Here is a 6690-nt window from a genome sequence, read left to right as displayed (position 1 = left end):
AATGACGTCTATAAACCCCTATTATGGAAATCCAAAAGTATGTTTAATGTGTGATAACTGTCTACATGGTGCTGATAAGCTATCAAAAGCTATGATGAAACTTTGATTTTGATTATTTTCTTTCACCCATTGTAGTGCAGACATTATTCCCATTAATTACACCAGGCATACTGAAAAGAGTCTTTTCAGTACCACTATTACTGTAGGATGTAAAAACAAGCCCATGACCTATCTGAATATGAATACTTTGCACTGGTGTTGATCTATATAGTCCTGTACCATTATGCTGTCTGATATTTTTGTTTTTATTTCTCTTTCATCTTCTCCTGTAGGATTTTATCAACAGACGACATAACAAATCTCCAGGGAGGAATGGCTGACATCGACAAAGTTGGATTTCGGAGGGTCTGTGCTAGTTCAACATCTGCTGCAGACATGAGCAATACAGTAGCTCCATAATCTAGTCTTGCTCTCATAAGAGCCCATTAAACATTTAATAGATATTAAGAGAGATCTATTTCACAGTGTTTTAGCACTCTATCGCCTCACCATCCTCAAATTGCCAAACAAAGAACTAAGCAAAACTGAAACAACCTGTACCATAGCACAATGATTGAAAGGAATATGTTTACATTTGGCCTTGGAGAGGATAAGTTATACAACTAAAAACAAGTTAGACAAATTTTGGAAGATCTGGAATATCTTCTACAACTTTCTTGGAGACAATAATATTGATATAGAGGGCTGGGAAAATGATGACCATTAAGAGCTGAGTCCCCCTCCTAATTAAAAAAAAATTTTTTTTGTCTTTCCTTCTTTTTTTCTTTTTTTTAAAATTAATTAATTAATTTATCTCTTGCTGTTCAGAAGGTCAGAAGTGTCAGAAGTGTCAACATGATTGCTCTTTTCAGCTTAGGATTTTGCAACAATGAGCAGATGTCTAACAATATATTACTCTAGCCGTACTAGGAGGCGTGAAGTTCTTATCCCCCTCCCCCCGTTTTTTTTAAATGAATGAATGAATGAATTATTTTTTGGATCACTGTTAAAACACCACTATCATTCCCAACTGAACGTTTTAAGCATCTCTTTTTTTTTGTATGTTGTTATGTTTGTGTATAAAGAACAAAACACTTCAATAAAAATATGTTTGAAAGAAAAAAAAGCTAAGGAAAACTGAGGGCTTAAATATACACATGAGGTAATTGGGGAGAAAGTACACAGCTGGGGAAAGCAAGACACAGGTGAACCAAATCAAGCTAACGAGACAAGGGGAAGCAAAACTAAACCAAAGCACACGAGACTAGCAAAATAAAACAGGAAAAATACCAAACACAGAGACAGAGACTTGACAACAAGACAGGGAAGGCAGGGTAACTGAACTAAAATAGAACTAAAATAGAACCAACCAGGAAAGGCACAAATCACTTATTCTCACTTATGTCAATATGAAACTCTGACATAACTACACCTAAGATAAGATTTTGTATCAGTCATGTGATTAATAAATAGGTTTTTTACTTGAATTCATACTTTCTTATGAGGCTAAATGTAGGATAAATATTGTTTTATGGTCTATATAGCATTTGTACAGTTGTGAATTCCCTGTTTCTGTTGTAATAACTGTTGAAACTTTTGACTGTTATTTCAGTTGCCCTTCTGTGTGGTAATCATCTTTGGGTTTCAGCAAAGATGCATACACAAATCACTTCTTTTTGAGCCACAGGTTTCTTGTGAGATTTGTCCCGTTTTGTAAACTAGGACTGATCGAAATGTGAGACAAGGGACAAGGGATAAAAATGCTGTGCAGTCACACACAAAGTGGGACACCCAGCTACCCTAGATTAATTATAAATAAGTATTTTTTTTAGCTGTAACCCTGATGACAACTCAGGTAAAGCAACCCTATTGTACAGAAAACTGTTAAAAAACTATTTTAACTCTTTCTCTTTGTAGTGTTCAGGTTGTCATTTGTACCACATTAACACACTATGCATGGGAAATACCGTGTTTTCTGTATGACAATGAAGGGAAAGGTACAAATGTAAATAAATAAAATAAATAAATGGAAATTATTCTTTGGATGTTGGCTGCATACTGATGACAATTTGAACCAAAAATTTGAAATTTGGATTTATCACTCACACATCATGGCATACCTCAGCCTTTTCTCCTTGTTTCCCTTAAGAATGGCTTCTTGACAGCCACCTGTCCACTGCATCAATTTCTTTTGAGGCTTTGGTGAAGAGGACATGGATCAGCTGATGGTCCAGATGCATCTCTCCGGTCCTGCGTCAGGTCTTTGCTGGATTTTTTTCTAGTTCTCAAGGATACGGGTTTCAGATACTCATCATCTGCTGTAGATAGTTTATTTTTAGGCCTGCCATTTCTTCTTTCTGGACACACTGCACACCATGCTGAGATATGGCAAGTTTTTGGCTAATAGTTCTTTGGGAATTATCTTGCTTGTGCAAAAATACGATTTTATGCCTGTCAACAGATATCTTAGCAAAGATCCAATTTTAAATAATAGCTTCTTGCAATTTGTTACTAGCAGCCTGTCAGAAAAACAAATCAGTTGTTTGTGTTTCTTTTTTAATCTACAAAAAATACCAAGTATAACACAGTTTATGTGTAGAAACAACACTGGTTCAAGCCTTAGGGTATGTGCATTTTTTATGTTTGAATGACTCTTAAGTCAGTGTGAAGTGGCTTAACAAAAACAAACAAACAAACAAAAAAGCATTTCTCCCAATACAGTAAGGCACAAGAACTGAAAAATGATTACACCTGTGGCGATCCAAGTAACTGTGGCTCAGATGAATGGTTTATGATGGGCTGCACCTCTGCTGAGCTCTCCTGCCAAAAGCACAGATATAGTCTTTCCTACCTGCCACATCACCTGCATGTATAGCCTATTTGTTTAGATGGTTACTTGTTAAGCTTCTTGTTGTATTATATCTAGATTTTCATTGACTGAGCTCTTGAATTTTACTTTACTTTTTTCAATTTTTTTTAAATTGTGCTTTTTTTTGGTCTTGCCATATTATTCTATTTTATTCAAGCTATTGCCCTAGGTTGTGTTGTTTAATACCTCGACTCTTGTGGCATAATAATTTACAAACCTCTGGGATCAGTAAAGTCTATCTTATATCTTATCGCTGATGACATGGGATCCAGTTATCTCGCAGATAAACCACCTAAACACCTAATTCTCGCGATAGTTGGCTTATTAGCCGGCAGAGACGCACGGGATGTTGGAATGAGATGATGAGAGAGCTCCACAGTGAAGGAAAAGCAGACACTGAGGTGAAACCGTTAAAACCGAAAACGAGAGGACGAGACGAGACGGTAGGATGTGTGTGTGTGTGTGTGTGAGGGGGGGGGGGGGGGGGGGGGGGGGTGAGAGAGAGAGAGAGAGAGCGCAAAAGAGTGAATGTAGGTGGGGGGATGGGGGCATAACAGAAATGGGGTTGCCGTTTCCCTGGGTGACGTCACCGGTTTTCCTCAGTCAAAACAACCGTTGGCTGCGGTAAACGAAACCTTGGAAATCCGTTTGACGTGTCTCCAAACGATTATTTCTGCACCGGCTCGTAACGTTAACCAACGACGGTTGCATAGCTTAGCTTGCAGTCTCAGCATAGCTTAACGTTGCTCACTCAGGAAACGTGGAAAAAATAATAATAAATAACCCCAGCGGTCCTGTCAACGGCAGGTGCACTGCACGGGGGATACCGCGCATCACCACCGCACCTGCGGCTACAGGTAATACTGTTAGCTAGCCACACTGTTGTGAGAGTAAACATGGCACAATCCACGCTAAAGCCAGTGAGATAATGCGTCATGATAACATTAGCGAGGTGTTTGACGGCTCGCATGGGAATACCTGTAAAAAGTAGTGTTTTAAATGTTTATGTTGCGTGCATGCAGTTTTCTTGCTGCGTACATGCGCTTGTTATTTATTTATTTTTTTTATCACTGTGACGTAGGTAATGCAGTGGTGGTACCTGTGTTTCTTAATCGGTCATATACATACCTGCTGGATAGACTCGGTACATGTTTGAGGCAGCGGTTTACCGTGGTCATTTGCATGTCTGTATGCTATATTTGATTTGACTACACAAATTACCGCAAGTAATTAAGAGGGTGTGCCACACTCACAGTAGATAATCCTGTTGGTAATAATGCTGGCCGTCGCATTAACTGTGTACATAGTATAGAATATGTGTGGGAAAACTGCTACATTTTGAGCCTAATATTTGGATTTGACCTTCCAATACCGACTTTAACCGATTCCAGTTTGCTTTCTAAGTACTATAGCTGACAAAATATTATGTTCATATTAAAGAGATTATCATACTTGCCAGTTTCCCCCCAAACTGCAGTCAGGTACAGGATCTTCTATCACTTAAACAACTGAACATAAGGGCTCTGTTACTGGAAAGACAATTAATTGAAAATGAGTTGCTGTGCACCCATCTTTACCTGACACGTTTTACCTCACCAAACAAAAGCAAGTACAAGAAATTTATGTAAAAAAACAAATGTCAGGTACTTACATCATTTTGTATGTATATAACTTACAGATAATAGGAAATCAACCCTTTTCTCTTTTTTAAGTGCTTTGAAACTTTGCTCATACCGAGGCTGTTGGTTGCTTTGGATACTTTTATTAACTTTTTAAAAATGTCCATGTTTAAGTGTCTCATTGGGTTTATTGTTTAAGTTTCCCCCTCACAGTCTACTTAAGCTAATTTTGTGTCATCACTTGCTTCCACACTAACAGCATAGAGTGTGGCTGTGAGTGTGCACGGGACTATTTGCCTCCACAAGTTGCATGTGCATGAAATGGGCCAGCCCCTAATCAGTGACATGGGAGGTTGACTGGCTGGTCACTGGTCTGGGCCGAGAACACTGCAAATGGTCGGAGTCTGGTCCCCTGGCCGGTCAATTGGTGCATCTCTAATAAAAATGTTTAATTTAAACAACTCAGGTAGATTAAACATTCCCAAACTGATTAAATTTGTTCAGTTGAATCAATTTAACATGATCCTGTGCCTTATTTCTTTCCATGTCCTCCTCCTTAATGTATGGTTTTCCTTTTTCCAAAAATGACAGTTTACAACCTGAAGTCGGACCCTGGAAAGGGTTTGTTTTTAATGCAGAGTCTTAAGAAGCCTAGAGCAACAGAACACATATCTGATTAAATGCATACCAAAGGTAGCCGATTAAGCATATTCATTACTTTTGTGTATGCACATGCACATTATCTGTGTAACCAGTTAACCAGAAATCTTCCCATGGAAGGTTTCAGTCAGAATAACACACATTTTTGAACATAACAGCAAACACTGTTTAGTATCTGTTGCAACACTGAACATTAAATATCAGCCCACTTTTTAAAATATTTTTCATTCTTTCTTTGATTTGATACTTTCTTGACATAAAATGTGAAAAATGGGTTGAAGAAAAAAATAATAAAATAATAATAAAGTTGAGTAATAAATACTTTGTAATGGTACGTAGCCTTTGTTAATTGGCCAGTGAAGGAAGAATTGCATGAACTACATTTATGTAGCGTTTTTCTAATCTTACTGACTGCTCAGAGCGCTTTACACTACAAGCACCTTACTCTATCCACTTAAGCACTTTATCTACATTGCATCCACAACTACAGCCAATTAGGAATCACCAATTAACCTAACAAGCATATATGTTCGACTGTGGAAGGACAAACAAAATCAGCACAGAAAGGCAGCAAGCGACCAGAGGTTCAAACTAGGGATGCACCAAAAAGACTCTTAGAGTCTTTTTAAAAGACTCTAGTCTTTAAAAGACTTTTTAAATTTTAAATATTTATTTTTATATAACCTTTAAGACTTGAGATTAAAAATCTCTTTTAGAAATGTGTGTCCTGTCCAAGAAGAACAGCAGTACAATCAATGGTAGTTGAATAGACTAGTAACACACAGAGCAAAAAATACATAAATTACGTATACTAAAGTGAAAATTAATTCAAATACAAAAACAACCAAAATTTCAGCATCAATAAAGCATACAAGATCAACAAGTCATTGTGTAATGACAGAAACAAGGGTAATAATATTAAGGCAAAACATTTGCAGCCTGAAGTAACTACATTTAAAATTGCCTTTAAATTCATTTAGTGACACCAGTTCCTTTAGTTTTAGTTGATTTTACAGCTGATTCCAGGAGGATGGAGAATCAAGTTTGAATGCTCCAGATCTTGCTCAGATCTTTAAAATTCAGTGTGAACTTTTGGGACAGGTAGAAAGAATGAGTCTTGGGAACTAAGACTATAACTTTCCACACTTTTTTGATACAACATACAATGGTGGGTAAAACCTTTAAAGGTACAGTCAGTCAGGATATTTAATAGAAAAAAGTATATTTTACTCATAAATTCGCATTGATTAGTATGTAATTACATCTCCCAACAAGTCAAAGCATTCTTGTAAACTTAGAATTAATCTACTAAAAATACATAGGAGCAGGCACCAGCTTGTGGAAGCTGCCATGTTCCTCTGCCATTTTGAATACAGTGGTCGAGATGGACATTGCTGTTCCAGCTAATCACGTTTTCTGTATGTAGCTAGAGTACTTGTGCATATATATTTTCATTTCTCTTTTTCATTGTGTCTTTCTCCTCCTCCTCTTCATCTGCCTCCT

At 37.3% G+C, this 6690-nt stretch overlaps 1 protein-coding gene across 5 annotated transcripts in view; it reads left to right on the top strand.

The window, feature by feature from the left end:
• The first annotated feature begins 3228 nt into the window (after positions 1 to 3228).
• The window catches only part of akt3a (v-akt murine thymoma viral oncogene homolog 3a), a 68206-nt gene continuing 64744 nt past the window's right edge, over positions 3229 to 6690 (top strand). For 3 of the 5 annotated variants that reach the window (XR_004021111.1, XR_004021110.1, XM_030748550.1), the window contains exon 1: positions 3229 to 3351. The gene's annotated coding sequence lies outside the window, so the exon portion shown is untranslated. Of the gene's footprint in view, positions 3352 to 3532; positions 3766 to 6690 lie in introns of those variants that run through there. The other 2 variants (XM_030748551.1, XM_030748552.1) reach the window with 2 other exon arrangements.

Source organism: Archocentrus centrarchus, chromosome 15 (genome assembly GCF_007364275.1).
Source record: "Archocentrus centrarchus isolate MPI-CPG fArcCen1 chromosome 15, fArcCen1, whole genome shotgun sequence".
In the NCBI taxonomy this organism is placed as follows: Eukaryota; Metazoa; Chordata; class Actinopteri; order Cichliformes; family Cichlidae; genus Archocentrus; species Archocentrus centrarchus.
Note: the sequence above shows the minus strand (reverse complement) of the source record. Positions and strands in the feature narration are given on the sequence as shown.